The sequence below is a fragment of the Corylus avellana genome, chromosome 2 (genome assembly GCF_965113065.1).
Source record: "Corylus avellana chromosome 2, dhCorAvel1.hap1.2, whole genome shotgun sequence".
In the NCBI taxonomy this organism is placed as follows: domain Eukaryota; kingdom Viridiplantae; phylum Streptophyta; class Magnoliopsida; order Fagales; family Betulaceae; genus Corylus; species Corylus avellana.
The window spans coordinates 12,374,066-12,391,972 of NC_142491.1; the positions used below are offsets into that span (position 1 = coordinate 12,374,066).

A 17,907-nucleotide genomic window follows, 5' to 3' on the forward strand; every position below is an offset into this window, starting at 1 on the left:
TACCTGTTTTTTCGTGTCGTGTTCGTGTCGGATTTGCGGGTCGTGTCAAAATTGCCGGCCCTATGTTAGAGCACGAGTAGAGATTTACAGGCTTACAGCTGCCATAAGGCAGCCAAGCGTCAGATAATTATAATTTTTAATTTTTTTAATTTTTTTTAATTAAAGAAGATAAACATTAAAGGAGAATTCAAATTTGAGATATTAGCATCAAATTTAAGACATTAGCACTAAATTTAGGATGATTGAATATCTTTTGGGTGATATCATCCCTAAAGGGTTAACTTTTCACCCCTAAATTTTAGTTTTGAATTCAAAAATAAGTTTTGAGGCATTAGAAACTAAATATTAATTCATAAAAATTTAACTAACAAAAAAAATACAAAATAGGGGAAGAGAGAGAGATTATTACGTTTTTTTTTGTTTTTTTTTTAATAAAATCATGTCAGACTTTGACAAACACTTATCTAATTTTTTACAGTCAAATAGCAGGACTCTTTGAGCACACCTGCTACTTTAGAAAAGCATTATCCCCACTAATCCTTGATGTTAGAGCACACCTGTTACTTCAGAAAAACATTATCCCCCACTAACCCTTGATGTTACAGCACACCTGCTACTTTAAAAAAATATTCCCCACTAACCCTTGATGTTACAGCACACCTTGCTACTTTTAAAAAACATTATTCCCCACTAACCCTTGATGTTACAGCACACCTGCTACTTTAAAAACCATTAACCTTGCTCCAACCAGTCGTCTACAAAATATTTTTTTATTTGGCGTTGATGATTTATCAGTTAAAAAAAAAAAATGGATTATTTTTATCAGAAATAGATTTAGGTGCATTTGGGGAATAGCCGTTTGATGTAGCATAGCTGTGTTGAATTCAAACCCCACACAAAGAAACAAGAAAGTGAGAAACTGGCCGGGTAATAGACAAGTGCTTTTATATATTTTTATATTAAATGATTATTATTTTTTTTTGCTCTTTAACTATGACTTTTGAATTTTTAGGTAAAAAATAAAAGTATGTTCGTTTATATATTTTGAGCGTCATTTTTGTTTTTAGTTTGAAAGAGTGCTTTTATGTGACATAAATGTGAAAGTAATTTGGGAAAACTTCATAAAATCCCATGAACTTCAATGCATTTTGAAAGTACATTTATCGAAGTTCTAAAACTTTCAATTACGGATATCAAATTTTCAATTTATTTCAATATTTTTGCTACTTCTTTGCAATTTTTTTTTAATTAAAAAAGGATACTTGACAAAAAATTCCTAACGAATGAGATAATTGAAAGAGATTAAAAGTTCAATACACTCAATATCATTATTTTAGAGGCACACTTAAAAAAAAAAAAAAAAAAAAAACATTCTTTTCTCAAGGATAACCCAAGAACATTTAGTGTACTCAAGATTTAGGGGTACCCAAGAAAAGAACTTGGAGTTGGTGCAAAAGGGTTTATAACTTCTCTACTATATTTTGTAATAGGGTGGTCCAATGATGAATTGTGCTGAAAAGGCACGTCATCAATTTTGATGGGAAAAAAAATGGAAGGTAGTCTTAAATAATTATCCATAGTGCATGCTCTTGCTTTATAATTTGATTATTATCCCTACAAATTGTTTCATGATTACTTGTGATACACATTTTCTTCAAGCTGATGTTTTATCATGCGATTTGCCTTATGTCTTGTATTTTCTTACTGGGTTGTGAAACTCACCAATTTTAACAATAAACCTGCGACAGATGGAAAATTTCTTTTTCATTCAATTGTTCAGGAAGTGTATCTTAAGAAAACATGTTCAAGTTTTCTCACCATTATAGAAACTAGCACATAACCTGCGTTATGCGCTAGGTTCTTTATTATAATTTAATTTAAAAATTTAAACGCATATCATCTTACTTTTCATTATAAGTTAAAACAGGTGTATGAAAAAATCTATCACGCATTTTTTAATGAAAATACATACTAAAGGTTATACACAGTACATTACTGAACATGTTTTTTTTTTTTTTTTTTTTTGAAGTTTACCAAACATGTGTATAATGAAAAGTATAAAAGAAAAAAAAATACCAAGAAGGACACTTGAAAAAAAAATCAATGGCAACAGATAACTTATCATGCATCTCCCATTCACTTGCATATGAATTAGATTAAATATAGCTATCAACTTTTAAATTTTGAGCTCAAATGCTGCAAAAGGAAATTGATAAAGAAAATATAGATTATTAGCCAAAAAGAAAAATTTCCTACAAGCAACAAACTAAACAAACAGGAAACATCAGTAATGATAAGATAGTAATGATCCACTCAATTTTGACATTTCTTATACTAATAAGTAATACAATATCTCCAACAATCATGTGGACCTGAATGATGTAATTTTTAATTTATGTAGATGATGAAGAGGCCCCCCTACAGGCTTTCCTTTTGCTTAAGAGACGTAAAGTGTCTATTAAGTATTGAATTAATGATTGTAAATTCCATGACTAAAAGTTTACGGGTAAAGAAGTATCTAGTCATGTTGAGTATATGAGACTCATTAATTCATTTCGTGTTAAGTTTCTCTCTAATTGGTTTATAGACATAAAGTTATTGATATAAAGTTTTGTGCACATGTATTATCCATTGGGATAAATAAAGTTAGACCTAAAATGACTTATTGAAAGTTATTCATAAAGAATCATACCTTATAATGATTTTGTTTAGAAAGATTAATACATTGTAATACATAGAAGGAAATGTTAACATAATAACATAACCACCATGATTCATGTATTATATCTCTCTAAATAAAACTAAAGCTTGAGTAGTTTTTAATTATGTCCATATTCAGTTTTAGTTACCCAAATGATTTTAAAGATGTGTCATGTGTGCCAAGTGGGAGAATGTTAGAATAAATCTCCTAAGGTGTCACACATGTCACATATATTATATGTATATAGCATATAATATTAATAGAGCATTTACTTACATCAAACTTTTGGGGTAATTAATATACAGATAACTACTAAAGGTGAAAGTTTATTTCATTTCACTAAATGTTGTATCCCTTGATGGAAGGAAGCAATGTTTGATTAATTAGATAAGGGTCCTGGCCTATAAGATAAGCCTGTAATATCCATCATTCACAACTTTAACGTGAGAAATATAGGCCAAAAACTCTTATCTATCACTCTCCAACATACTGTGAGGGTTTCAGGATTGTCAATTCAACAAATATTCAAGTTTGGATTTTTGGATTACTTAATTCAAATACTTGAGCAATAATGGCCAGCGGTTAGTATTTTTATTTTAATGTTTATATAACAATATTCTCCCAAATTCTTACAAATTTGGTAACCCTTGAACAACCATTTTATTGCGGGAGAGCTTTGCATCACTCTTGTGTCTCATCTTCCTACTCCCATCCTAAGTTTTGGGAGGATGAAGAGCATGACAAGCACCAAGCTTACCAATATATATAAACTTGCTACTATTGATACTTTCATAGTCGTTGCAATTGCAATTGGAGTCTGTATTCCAATACTGAGAAAGACTATTTGGGCTTTGCGTGCTAAGAAGGGCATTTTAATTCATAATGAATTGAAGGCCTTTGTTGCCTATATTGAGACCTGCAATCGACGTGAAGCTCTCAAAAGCACATGCACCTAGTCGTCTTTCCCAGTATTAGAATATAGACTCCAATTGCACCCGCAACGACTATGGAAGCACCAATTGCAGCGAGTTTTTGTATAATAGAGAGCTTGGTGCATTTATCATGCTCTTCATCCTCCCAAAACTTCGGAAGGGAGTAGGAAAAAAAAACATAAGGAAAAAATTATACTTTAACCGCCTAAACTATTATCACTTTTTTTTTTTTTTTTTTTTTTTTTTTTCACTTTCAAATTTTAAAAAGTGACATTAGGGCGGAGACCTATAGTATTAATATTGTGTATCAAATTGGAGATTTACCTTTAAGTGCTGTAAAAAAAAAAAAAAAAAAAAAAAAAAAAAAAAAAAAAAAAAAAAAACCTACCACATATATGTTGTAGTTTCAATGATCCATATTTAATTTCAAGTTAAAATTACAACATCTATGCTATAGTTTTTTCTACAACATTTAAGCAAAATCCTCAAATTTGACATATTTTGTATTTTTCTCTCCAATATATCTTTAAAGTTATTTAAAAATAACGTTTACAAAAACTAAATTTATTAAAAAACTGAAGGTGAAAAAAAAAAAAAAAGAAGGCCCTTTTCATATTAACCATTTTAAAAAATAATAATAATTTATGGGTATTTTAGCTTGAAAAATGCGAAAGTGGGTAGCATCCATTGGCGGTAGTGGAGAACATAAATCCCAGAGAGGACAAAAGTCTTCAGAAAATCAGTCAAAAGAGAAAAGATAGCAGGAGATCAGAGAGAGAGAGAGAGAGAGGGAGAAGGGGTTCCTATTGAGTAATGATATCCGGGAGTCCGGGACACAGAGTAGTGAAGGATCCGGCTATGTTTTTATTTTTGTAAATTTTATTTCCTTAATAATATCTTTCAATAAAATTACGAAGGGAAATTTTAACCTTAATGAGATTTAAACACATGCCCTATGTACCTATGTACCACTCCATTTAGACGATAAGAGTTTGTTTGAATTTATAATTTTAAAAAATGCGATTTAACAAAAATGATTTTTAAAAACGTAGTTAAAAGTACAGTTTAACTTTTAAAATTATGCGTTTTTAAAAAAACATCACATTGTCAATGATTTGAAAATGCAAATTTCTTTCGCTTTCACATTATAATTTTTTAAAAACACAATTTCAAACGATTTATTTTTAGTTATTTGATCTAAAATCATATTTTTTATCTATAAAATCGCTATGCCAAAACGCACATGAACCCTAAATGCCTTTCAAAAGAAAATTAAAAATTTTATTATCTCATTTGTGGACATTTGATCTATTTTATTAAGCTATGTTGGACCCAATTGATCGAGCCATGACATTTAAGCCCATTACCATGGGCTAACCTACAAACTTAGCTGAATGTTACAACTTAAGAGACGGGGTTGCAGTTGCAGAAATTGAAGTGGAAATTGAGTTCGGCTGTGCAATTGGTTTTCAAAATGATCTGTCACATCACGTTGGGCTCTAATCTACACCTTCACCTTATTTTGTGTTTAATAAAATTCTAAAAAAATGTTCAAAATGATGAGATTTAAACTAGGGCTATACATTTTGGCAGTTAGTAACCGCTATCCATTATTTGCATAAACAAAGTCAAAACAAAAGAAGCGATAGCTAGCTCGACTGGCAGGGAGAGGAAGCGATGGATACCCCAAAATGGCAGAAAGCAAAGAGGGGGCATAGAGGGGATACCTCTTCCTTGGAAACTAGGACTATACATTTTGGCAGTTAGTAACCGCTATCCGTTATCCACATATTAGTTTCTAGTCTAATAAGGAATATATTTTCCAAGTCCAATAAAGTGAGTAAATCTCTCAGTCCTAGGTTGATTCTGACTCTATACAAATCATAATCCAATATGGAAAGGTATTAGTATGAAATAAAATAGAATCCTAGTCCTAGTCAAATTAGGTTTTCTATTTCTCTATGTAACTATTCTTCATTTAAAGGAGAAATTATCAATAAACAAGTATGAGTTGATTATGTCTTCAAAAGGTAGCTCAATTGGCTGGGAACTACGCCTTATATATATATATTTGAATTGATTATTGTTTTAGAATATAATTTACTGTGTTTTGGAGGTTAAAACTCCCTCAAAATAGCCATTGGAGATCACGGCTCTCTGTTATTAGTTGGTTAACTTGGTTCGCATAAGGTGTATATATATATTTGTTAGATTTGTAACGTTGTTGAATTTCATCTAAAACACTGAAAAATATGCTTAAACATTTTCAAAATCGTTTAAATAAGTCTTAAAAAAGGCCCAAAGAAAACCTAAAAAACTAAAATAGCCCCTAAGGCACTTAATTTGGGCCAAATGACCAATTGCTAGTCACTACAACCTTCGCATGAGCTCAATATCTGATTTTGTATATTGAGCTTTTTGCCCAAGCTTGAGCTTTGGCAAAACTGGCCCGACTCCAAAGTTTAACACAACTTCAACTGTTATACTCATTGGTGTCGATTGGTAATGTATTCCTTCTTGAAATTATGTCATTTTTATAAACAAATAAATTAAATTTGTGTTATTTATGAAAGATTAAAATAACATTGTAGTGTCAAATGCATAAGGAGAGGGGAGGTTGAAGTTTACTTATCTCGGCCTGGTTTTTTAATTAATTATTTATAATTTAGGGAAAAAGTACATATATCTCCTTTGAACTATTTAACAATTTGTAATGTTTTCCCTCCCCCAAACTTTCAATTGAAATAATATCTCCCCCTCATTTCCAATGAAAAAATTTGTGAGCGTAACTCATATCATAAAACCGATTGTATAGGAGATGATTGTCCATTCCTTATAAAGATGCCCAAAGTTTTGTCTACAGGCAACGTAGAATTATTCCTCATTCCTCAACCCTCAAAACTATAAAAAAAAATTACAATGTATTACTTTGTACTAAGAATGACAAAAATACCTTTAGAAAAAAATTTAGAAAAACACAGGATATCAAGGGTAATTACCCCCAATTTATAGATTTTTACATTCAAATCACTTATCCTAAATTTTCCTTTATTCCTAATTCTATTTTTTACATCCCAAGTAATAGTTTCTCTCCAGATCTAGGCTAGGTGGTTTACCATGCCTAGTGCCATTCCAAAAATGATAAATAGCAGTACTTTGAGACAGCTTGAAAATGTTTATATAGTTGCTTTGGAGAAAGAAGTTTTTCAAAATTAAAATTGAAAAACTCTACTTAAGATCGACAATATCATTTTTTTTTTAAAAAAGGTGAATTAACCATAATATCGATTAAAAATGATATTTTAGAAAAGCTTGAATAGAAAATTTTAATTAGAAAGTTTGCATTAAAAAAAAACAAAAAGAATAATTTATGTAATTATTCTATAATATATCATAGAATTGCATCAATGAAAATCCCTTTGAGCAAACTCTCAGCAAGCCCATGATTCGGCCACATGTGGCATGAGAAATAAATTATTAAAGAAAGAGATAGAGAAACAGAGGATAAGAGAAGATAAAGGGGAACAATATGAGTAAACTATTTGCAAGCCTATGATCCGGCCATATGCAGCGTGAGGAAGAAAATTCTGAAGAAAGAGAGATGAAGAAACAGAGGAGGAGAAGAAGATGAAGGTGAAAAGCCTCGTAAAAAAATTACAAAATGTTTAAGAACAGAACAAATTTGATAAACATCATGGCACTCATGGAGTGAAAAATCAATGGCAACAGATAACTTATCATGCATCTAGTATTCACTTGCATAGGAATTGAAATTAATAAAGCTATCAACTTTTAAATTTGAGCACAAATGCTGCAAAAGGATTTTGATATAGAAAATATAGATAATTAGCCAAAAAGAAAAAAATCCTACAAGCAACGAACTCCACTTAATTTTGTCATTTATTCTACTATTAAGTAAACAAATATCTCATACAATGATGAGACTCTCCAAACTAGTTTTGCCTCATCTTATTTCCTATGTTTTCATATGGTAGCCTTTTCAATATACCATTTGTCTTTCGGTACAAAAACAAAAGATTGCCAGCAAGCTAGTTTTACATCCATGAATAAGGTTAAGAGAAAGGCCACAAATAATGACACAAACAGGGGAAAGAATACTCACAGTAGATATGTAGCATCTTCCATGGAAACACTTTTCTACATTCCTTCTCCTAGACCTTCACTGCATGTTCCTCCCTTCATTCATGAGATCCCTGCAAATTATGAAAAAAAACAAAACAAAAAAAACACATTAGAGATGGTAGGAGGCATTTTATTCAAGTCAATATATTCTCATATCCTTCAGTCTGCTCACCTGCACATTAATCACCAAATGAACAAGGCAATAGGCATGCTGACCCAATCCAATCAGCAAGCACTCATTGTGCGGGCTGTCACCCTCGGTGACCGGGAAAACCACTAGAAGAAATTAAAAAAAGTAGTGACTTTATCTTCTGTCTACTTGTTAAGGCCTAACGTCGGTCCTCTGGTCTCTTTAGGCACCTCGAATAAGAGGCATTCCCACCATTCATATTCCGCCCGGTCAACAGATCCTTTCTCACGATCTGGATTAAAGAACCGATCATACGGAGCCCAAGGCTTGCGGCTTTCGCGCTAGCGCGCTCGGCCCTTGCTTGTTGGGACCAGAGGACCGACGTTACCTTTCATCATTCGAGCTTGAAACTAACTTCTTTCGGATCTCTAGAAAGATACGGATTTTAGGATCCTCTATATCATATAGGGTGAACTGAGGCTGTATAATACCAATACCTTAGATTAACCAAAGAGGCACGGAAAGCTAGAGCATCCTTTTTCTTTATTAGACCGCTGTAAGACTACTATTTACCGTAAACAAGTGAGAATTTCCTTGTACAGTTTCCCTTTTACCTTTCACTGAATAAAAGGTAATTCATATTCTAAAATTGAATATCTTTTGTGGCCTAGATATAGGAATGCTTCTTGACTCCTCAAGAACCATAAAAGGTAACCAAACCACTTAATCACAGCCGATACGCTTCTATTAGCTAATAATTGTTCAGGGCAACACATACATTCTTAAACTGATATATTCTTTTCATTTTATGGTTCTTGAATAAGGCTTGTATCTTTTCGCAACAGTTCTTTGATCTCTGTTTCCTTAGGATTCAAGATTATTGAGTGCAAATGGAAAAGATTAGCTACTTCGCTAAAATAGACTTATATTATGTAAACTTGAAAGGCTCTTACAATGCCATTTCATTTTGTAGGTTGCTCTTCACCTCCAGCTCCCCTAAAGTTAAACACTACAAAATATTGTCTAACACTTACGGATTTTTGACTACCAGAGGATTGTGGATTGATAAATCTGAGTGATCTCAAAATTTTAGAAGAATTTGATCAGAATTTATAATCTTTCCAAGCTACCAAATCATCCGAAAGAAGGAAAGAAAGAGAGATTAGTGAATAGATGCACGGCCCATTATCTTCGTTTCAGTACCAATAAAAGCTACCTATATACATAAACAATTAAGTAAATCACCAAATTGCAATGACCAGCTGACAGTACTAACTAAATAAAAAATTTGAACTAGTTTAAATAAGGGTTAAATACTCTTTTGCCCCGTAAGATTTCAACACTTCATTTTTTTTTTTTTTAAAGTTTCATTTTTATCATAAAAGGTACATATAATTTTCATAAAGATCAAGATGGTACTTCTATTAAAATTTCATCCAAAACTTAACGGAACGCCACGCCATCACCAATCAAATGTCCTCACGTGTCATATAATTAGTTTTTTTAAATATATATTTTTTCAAAAAATAAAAATAAAAAAATGGGGTGGCCTTGGTCATCGGGGTGATTCGGGCACCCCCATACCGTGGGTGGTTGAGCAGCACCAAAATCGGCGGTCTCTAAGCTCAGAAACCATTTCCTATAGGTGAAATCATCTTCCATAATTTCGATTCTAGTTGGGTTGTAAATGGGTGTTTAATTTTCTACGTTTTCTGGAACGATTTGGGTTCTTTGGGAGAGTTGATTTTGTGGGTATTTAATTTTGGGTGTTCTTAACCCAATGGGTAGTGCCCTGTTAATTGTAAATCCGGTATTGACTTCGGTTCAGTTGTGTGTGTATGTGAGTTGTTTTGTAGGATATTCATGGAGGAATAACCATGGCCGAATGGCCAATTGTTGTTGTAGCCGGTTGGATGACAGGATTTGATAATTGAAAAGTGTTTTATTCTTTCTTGGGGTATATTGTGTACTCTGTTTGGGTTGTTTGATGGCTAAAAGGAAAGTGTTCTTGAGGATTTTCCTAGGTGATTTCCTGCCTAGTATAGAAGGGAGTTTTCTGTTTTGGGTTTCCATGGTGTTGGCCGATTGTGCAGTGAGTGTATGTGGGTGTGTGTGGGTGATTCTGCATGAGGCAGAGAAACATAGAGATATCGAGAGAGAAGATGGCAGAGAGTGGGGATAGAGAGAGATAGTGGACCAGTCGGTCTGGGGTTGGCCGAACCACCCCATGGCCAAAAGGGGTGGTCAGCCACCCCCAAATGGCAGTAGCCCCAATTTTTATTTCTTTTTATTATTATTACTTTTTTTTGAAAAAAATTAATTATATGACGTGTGATAACATTTGATTGATACTGACGTGACGTTCCGTTAAGTTTTGAATAGAATTTTAATAGAGGTACCTTCTTAGTCTTTATGAAAATCACAGGTATCTCTTGTGATAAAAATGAAACTCTAAAAAAAAAAAAAACAAAAAGTAACTTTAGGGGCAAAAGAATATTTAACCCTTTAAATAAATACATCCAAACAAATATACAAACTAAATCCCAATGTAATTAACAATTAACTCCAAGTACAACAGGTCTTCAACAACCTCTATTTAAGTCAGAAGTAACACCAAAAAAATAACCCCCAATTTCGGCAAAGGCACATTGTGTAGAAGGCTTCCTTGCTATCCCCTCGGTTCCAAATCATAACTGCTAGTACAAATGCTTATAAGATTTGAAATTTGATTCATTCAAAGGTAATAGAGGACCATGGGAGAGATACAGAGATAAAGGAAAACAAATATAAAACGAGCAAATGTTGCAATCAGCACACTAAACCCAATAAATCATAGCAGTAGAGCTATCAAGACAAACAATAGAAACCCAGCCAAATATTTACATAAAAAAAAAATGAAAGACGAGTACAAAAAAATTAAATAATAGGAAACAAAAGCTTACCAAGCAAGGCTCAGGATCAAAGTACCCAGTAATGTAAGCCATCCGCACGCTCTCCTAAACCTCTTTCATTTGGCATATACAACATTATCATCAAGAGTAAGAACCATCCCATCTCTTCTTCACTAAAAAAACAAAAAAAAATAATAATAATAATAAGAAGAAGAAGAAGAAGAAGCTGAAAAACAAGACCAAAAAACAAAATAAAAAGAAAACCCAACGTTTGAATACTAAGAAACACTTAAAAGAGAAAAATGAAGAAAATGAAGGGGAAGAAGATGCGTATTTCAATTTCTATAAAGGATTCAAATAAATGATGAGTAATATACCTTAATGGTCAAAGATGCATGGGCGCTTGAATTTTCTTCTTGCTACCGTAAGTCTAACTCTGGAATGTGAGCAATCTTTGCCCAATCCTCACCAGTGTCTCTCTTGCATCTTCGCAATAAGATGGGACAATTCACAATTTTTAGACTCTGTAAAGACGTTAGCCTACCCATTTCTTCGGGGAGCAATATCAAACTAGTGCATTCAACAATTTCAAAGTGTTGAAGTGATTTGAAGTTGTGGATCCACTCTGGTATAGTTATCAAGCTTTTACAATAATAAATGTTGAGCCTTCGTAGAGTGGTAGCATGTTGAAGCCCGGAGGGGAGAGACACCAATTTTGGAAGTGTTTGAAAGGTCAGATAAATGAGGCCTTGCCATTGCATCTCATCCTCATCATTGGCTAGCTCGAGGTCATGACAATCAATAAGACCCAAGTCTTGAACGGAAGTGAGATATTGAAGGGGGATAGACTTTAATGTATGGCAACCACATAGATACAAAGTCTCAAGATTTGTGAGTGACAAAACCCAACTCAGAAGCCTTGAACCCTGATAGCCATATAAGTATAGATCTTTTAGATTTGGGGGCGGTTGGAAGCATTCCAACGACATTTCATCATCGACAACATCCCAATCATTGACATCTCCTTTAGTACTCCAAAATAAACTCAAACAATGAAGATGTTGCATCTCCTTTAGATTTACGGCCTTAAATTCTGATGCAATATCTTTCCCATGTCCCAGATTTATAATCTCTAAACTTCCTCTTAGCTCATTTAGTCCGTTCAGTTCTCGTAAACCACCACAATGCTTGAAGTGAGAACCCGAGTGGACCACAAATTCTGTTAACGTCTCAAGATTATTCAGTTGCCCCAATCCACGTGGCATATAAGTCAAACCACCACATCCAGCTATATCAAGATGCCTAAGATTGACCAATTTTTTAATGTCTCTTGGTAGTTCTTTAAGTGACTCACACAACAAGAGTGTTAATGCTTGCAAATTCTGCAACCTAGTTATAGAATCTGGTAACTTCTTGATATTCCTATTGTAAGAAAGATCAAGACATCTTAAATGCTTCAGCTCCCCGATAGAGCTTGGCACATAATCAAGATCTCTATGCGATAGATTCAACATGCGCAAGAACTTGAAACTTGAAAAAATTGCTTCACAATCATTTTTATACTTACAGTTTTTGAGGTAAAGAAATGACCGTATTCTACTTGCTTCACACAATGAAGAAATAGGTTTATTGTAACCAAGTAATGATAGATGACGCGTTTTCTCATTGACGTTTGTCTCCTTATCACCTAATGTGGCCATCAACGATCCTGCCACTGATATGGCAAGATCATGCATGAGATCATGCATTTTGCATTCAATTACCTCACCAAACTCATTCGTTTGAGCTTCTTGAAAGAATGATCTCCATAGTAAATCCATAAAATACTCACTACCAACTTGTTCCAAGCATCGACTTTGATCATCAGAAAACTTGACAAAACCTTGCGCTATCCAAAGGTTAATCAGTTTTGATGTATCAAACCAGTAATCCTTTGGAAACAAACTACAATAAGCAAAACATTACTTTAAATGTGAAGGAAGATGATCGTAACTCAGCTTCAAAGTTGGTAAGATGTCATTTTCATTCTGAGATATTTTTGAGAGTTCATTGTTCTTAAAAGACAACCACTCTGCTTCTGAATTTTTTGAGCCTAGTAAACTTCCGATAGTCGATATGGCCAGAGGGACACCTGAACACTTTTTTACTATCTCCTTCCCAAGTGCGACAATGCTTGAATTCTCTGGCTCTTGTCCTCTTTCAAAAGCCTTTTGCTTAAATAAAGACCATGACGCATCTTCATCTAAACCTTTCAAGGTATATGATTTAACAATCCCAATAATCATTGCAACGCTTTCCTGGCGGATGGTCCTTGCAACAATTTCATTGCGGGTAGTCACTACTATTCTACTACCTCTTGCACCACCCATCAGTACTTGTTTCAGGCGACACCATTTTCCATGGTCACCATTCCACACATCATCCAACACAAGGAAGTATTTCTTTCCTTCGATTTCTTTTAGTAGATTCTTTACCAATGTATCCATTTCAACGGCTGTTGGTTTCACCTTGGTTGCAGATTCTAAGATTTGAGCAACAATATTTTTAACATCAAAGATATCAGAGACACACACCCACATTTTGAGCTCAAAATGTTGTTGGATTTGGTGATCATTGAATACGAATTGAGCGAGTGTAGTCTTTCCCAATCCACCGATGCCAACAATTGGAAGTATTGAAACTTTGTCTTCAACGTTGGAGTCCAGCAAAAGGTCTAAGACAGCCTTCTTATCATCCTCTCGACCAATAACGGTTTCCGCACGTACCAAAGAATGAGTGGTATCCCTCTCCATGTTCCCGACTCGTGGCTCAACCCGGCGTACCTTCAAGTGAAAATTCTGCCTATCGGCGTTGACGGCATCTAACTTCTTTCTGATGGCTTTAATCTCATGGGCCATTTTAAGACGAAAGGCAAGTTGGTTTGATTCGGAAAAGAAAATGCGTACCTTTTTGGCCTTCTTGTCACGGGTCATTATTTCTCTTCGTAGAGCTTCAGTTGAAACAGCATCCAGGAAGTCATCCGCATCATAGATGACATCTTCTAACCTTCCGAGCCAACATTTTACTGCACGGTCTCCTACAGCCTGTTTGTCCTCTGCATCCAGAAGCAAATCTTTGATTGTTGAAACGGTGTTGGTTAGGCTTTGAAGCTCATCTTTGACACCCCAGACCAGTCCGATCTCTTTGACAGCCCGTGAGCCCAAAGTCTTAATGATTCGCTCGGCAACAAAGTAGAGAAGTGGTTCCGCCATTTCCTGATGGTGAGGGAAGGAATGCTCGAAAGTGAAACACAGCGCTGTGGCTTGAAGGAGTTGAAGAAATGTTTTTGAAGGCGTAGATCACAACATATTGTATATGGCCTACGCCACATTCAATAAACCAAACGAATCCTTTATTTGAAAATTGACAAACACACTTGCTACTTTAAAAACCATTAACCCTTGCTTCAGCCAGCTGTCTACAAAATAATTTTTATATGGCGTTCATATTACCGTAGAGAAGCAGGATATTGAAAGATGACAAGTGGTGCACACCCACCTTCCATCGTCCAATCCCCCATTGTTAATTGTAAATGTCTTCTTTGAAAATCTAAATTATTGTAATTAAATAACACAAGGAAGAGAGAAATTGCTGATGGAGGAATCTTTCTTAGTTTTTTATGCATTGATTCGATTGAACGTGGCCAACTGTTCTAAGATTAATGCTAAGTTTACTCTTCCTCTCACGCTTTTATTCACAGTTATTTTTTAAATCACTATTAAATTTTAAATAAACATTAAAATGCCAAAAAAAGAAAGTTGTTCAAGGTTACCTTATCTTCAAGATAGTGTACAGCATCATTATTCTTCTCGAAATAAACTGAACGAAAATATATATTTTAGCTCACTAAACTATAACCATATGTTATTTACGCTTTTAAACTTTAAAATGTGAGTTTAGGGTGCCTTATAGTACTACTATCATGTGTCAAACTAGGGATTTGGCTTAAGTGCTGTAATCAATTATTCAAATTTAATTCCAAGTTTTCCATGAGAAAAAGAGAAAAAAATAAATTAAATTTAGACTATTAAAAAAACTACAACACATATGTTATAGTTTTTTCTTACAACACCTAAGCAAAATCTTCAAATTAGATACTTTTGTATTTTTCTCTCCAAAACACCTTTAAATTATTTAAAAAATAACAATTTAAAAAAATATATTATTAAAAAAATAAATAAATAACTAAAAATACAAAAAAGCGGTGCCCTTTCGTTCTAAAACACCATCTTGTTTGTCTCACGGTTCCTTATTGTAAAATCAACACAAAGAAAAACCTCACAATTATATGGATATTCATTTGAAAGCTGCCAACAGATCGTATATTTTTCTCCAAATCAAGAACTAAAAGAACATTACTCTACTTAATTTTGTTAGGGCCTGAACATATATTTGTTTCTACAAATCCAATATTGTTTTTATGCGCTCGTCTTTTGGCGTGAATCTCCGGTCAGAGTGATCTCACTAGCAGTGATGTGCGGTGGTGATGGTAATACTCCTCCAATCATTAACTTTTAATTGCCATTTCGCGGGGATCCGCCGCTCAATATCTATAGCGAGGGGCCGGAAACGTCAACTTATTATAGACTGAAAAGTGTAGGTTCGAATATCTGCAATAGAGAATACCTATAATGCTTGATTAGTATTAACCGCTTTAGATTCTTATTGATGTCCTATAAGGGCAAAGTCAGGTTATAGCTTAAGTCGGATTTAAGGGAGCACCTGCGATCCCCACTGTTTAAACCCATCCTGTGTGGACCTATGTGCTTCCCAGCGGGTATGTAACACCCCCGGTCCTATATTGGGAAGATGAGAAGAAGCCCATATAGAGTGGGTGATTTATAAAGATAGTCATGGGTGTTAAGTCCTATATTGTCTAGTTATTAGGTGAAACTGGGCTTTATAATGAATTATAGGAAAGCTCCAAATTGATTAATCCTTTTGGGATAATAGCGTAGATATGGCTAGCGTTTTTTCCTAGGTCGTTACAAATAGTATCAAAGCTACGTAGTAACGCCAGGTCATGTGGTTCTGGAACAGTACATGACGTGGCCCAAACAAGGACGACCCCCGGTCCTATATTAGGAAGATGAGAAGAAGCCAACATAGAGTGGATGGTTTATAAAGATAGTCATGAATGCTAAGTCCCACATTGCCTCATTACTAGGTGAAACTGGGTTTTATAATGAATTTTAGGAAAGCTCCAAATTGACTAATCCCTTTAGGGTAATTGCGCAGATATGGCTAGTGTTTTTTCTTGGACCATTACAAATGGTATCAGAGCCCCCATAGATGCATGACGTGGCCATAACGAGGACGTCCCCGGTCCCATATTGGGAAGATGAGAAGAAGCCCGCATAGAGTGGGTGGTTTATAAAGATAGTCATGGGTGCTAAGCCCCACATTGACTAATCTTTTTGGGGATAATAGTGCAGATGTGGCTAGCGCTTTTCCTGAGTCGTTACAGGGTAGGTGCTACTATGGTCACACCCAACTAGGGGCGGAGCCAGGGGCTTTGAAGGGAGTATATGCCCCCTCTCAAACCCCCAATTTTATTTATTTATTATTATTTTTTTTTCATATGGAAAATCGGAAAAGAAAATTATATCTTGATTGTTTCGTTGAGTTTAGCATGTTAACAATCAACACATATATATTACATATATATAAAAAATGAAACCTAAACTTATAAACTATGTTGCGATTTGGCGATTTCAAATTTGTGATTTACAAATTCAATCAGACAAATTTCTCTTCTTCAAGCCATTAAACAATTCAAATAAAGTGTTTAATTATTTTTTCTAAGAGGTATGTAATCAAATATTTACTCTGATTTATTATTAAATAACAAATTGTCTATGTGCACTTTTATATTTAAATTGGTCAATATAGATTAATTTTTTATGAATATAAAAGGCAAAAATAAATTATAATTTACATTTATATGTTTTAAACAATAATTAATTTTTTATTTATTTATTTTGTTACCTATATTTTTTATTATTTTTAATAAATTTTTGTTCAATTTTATTTTTTAACCTTGATCCCTTTGAACCAAAGTCCGCCACTGCACCCAAGTAAAATAGCCACAATTGGTCTCCTGAACTTACCATTTTAATTAAAAAAAAATAATCATTAGCTTTAATTTAACTGCTGATATCATAGGTAGAAGATTCGGGTGCTAGAAGCTTCCTTATAATATTGTAATGAGTAAACCCATTAAGTTGCCTTCTCCTTTTTATTGAACCAAATGAGAATAGTTTATTACTTCACTATCTTGACTTTGAGAACAAATCCAAAGGCTATATTTCAGAGTTAAGGACCCTTCATGGGAAAGTCAACTATATATGTCCTTAGCTAGTTTTTTTTTTTTTTTTTTTTTAAAAAAAAAAAAAAAAATTAGCTAGTTTTATTTTGATCGGCTTCATTCGCTGCCAAATATGTGTCACATAACATGTTCTTTGTGAGTTGCAGGTGATGTGTTAAAAACTGACTGTTTGAAGAGTCACATAGAAGCTCGTGTGCATTCTCGTCTGAAGTCTGTCCGGCCGAACCATTACATGAAATCATACAGAGAAAAATGACTTTTCCATTCATAAACAAATCAATTCCAGATAACAGAAGAGGAAAGAAAATGGGAGCAATTTCGTAATTAAAGGAAATAAAGTAGGCTTAGATTGAAGAAATACTACACACTCTCGCACTTTTAACTACACACTTCCTGACGTGGATGTAAAATTCAAAATAAAAAGCCCAATTTTAAAAAAGCGGTTAGCGGGCGGTTATCTATTTTGTTAACCGCTAACCGGCGGTTAACCGCTAACCGTTAGGCGGTTAGCGGTTGCGGTTAGTGAAATTTACTAACCGCTAAGGCGGTTACGGTTAGCGGTTATTGCCACTAACCGCTAACCGTAACCGCCTTTGCACCCCTAATAACTAGTGTCAATTTTTTCGCAAATTATAAGGTAAGAAACTTGGAAAATGAACCGGGCAATGGGTTTCAGTAGATATATCACTGGTAAATTTCAACTGTTACTTCTTTCCAAATAATGGGAAACCTGGTATATTTAA

General features: G+C 34.0%; 1 pseudogene; it reads right to left on the reverse strand.

Moving 5' to 3' along the window:
• Nucleotides 1-7,813: 7,813 nt before the first annotated feature.
• On the reverse strand, nucleotides 7,814-14,048 carry LOC148587342 (putative disease resistance protein RGA1; annotated as a pseudogene).
• Nucleotides 14,049-17,907: the final 3,859 nt, after the last annotated feature.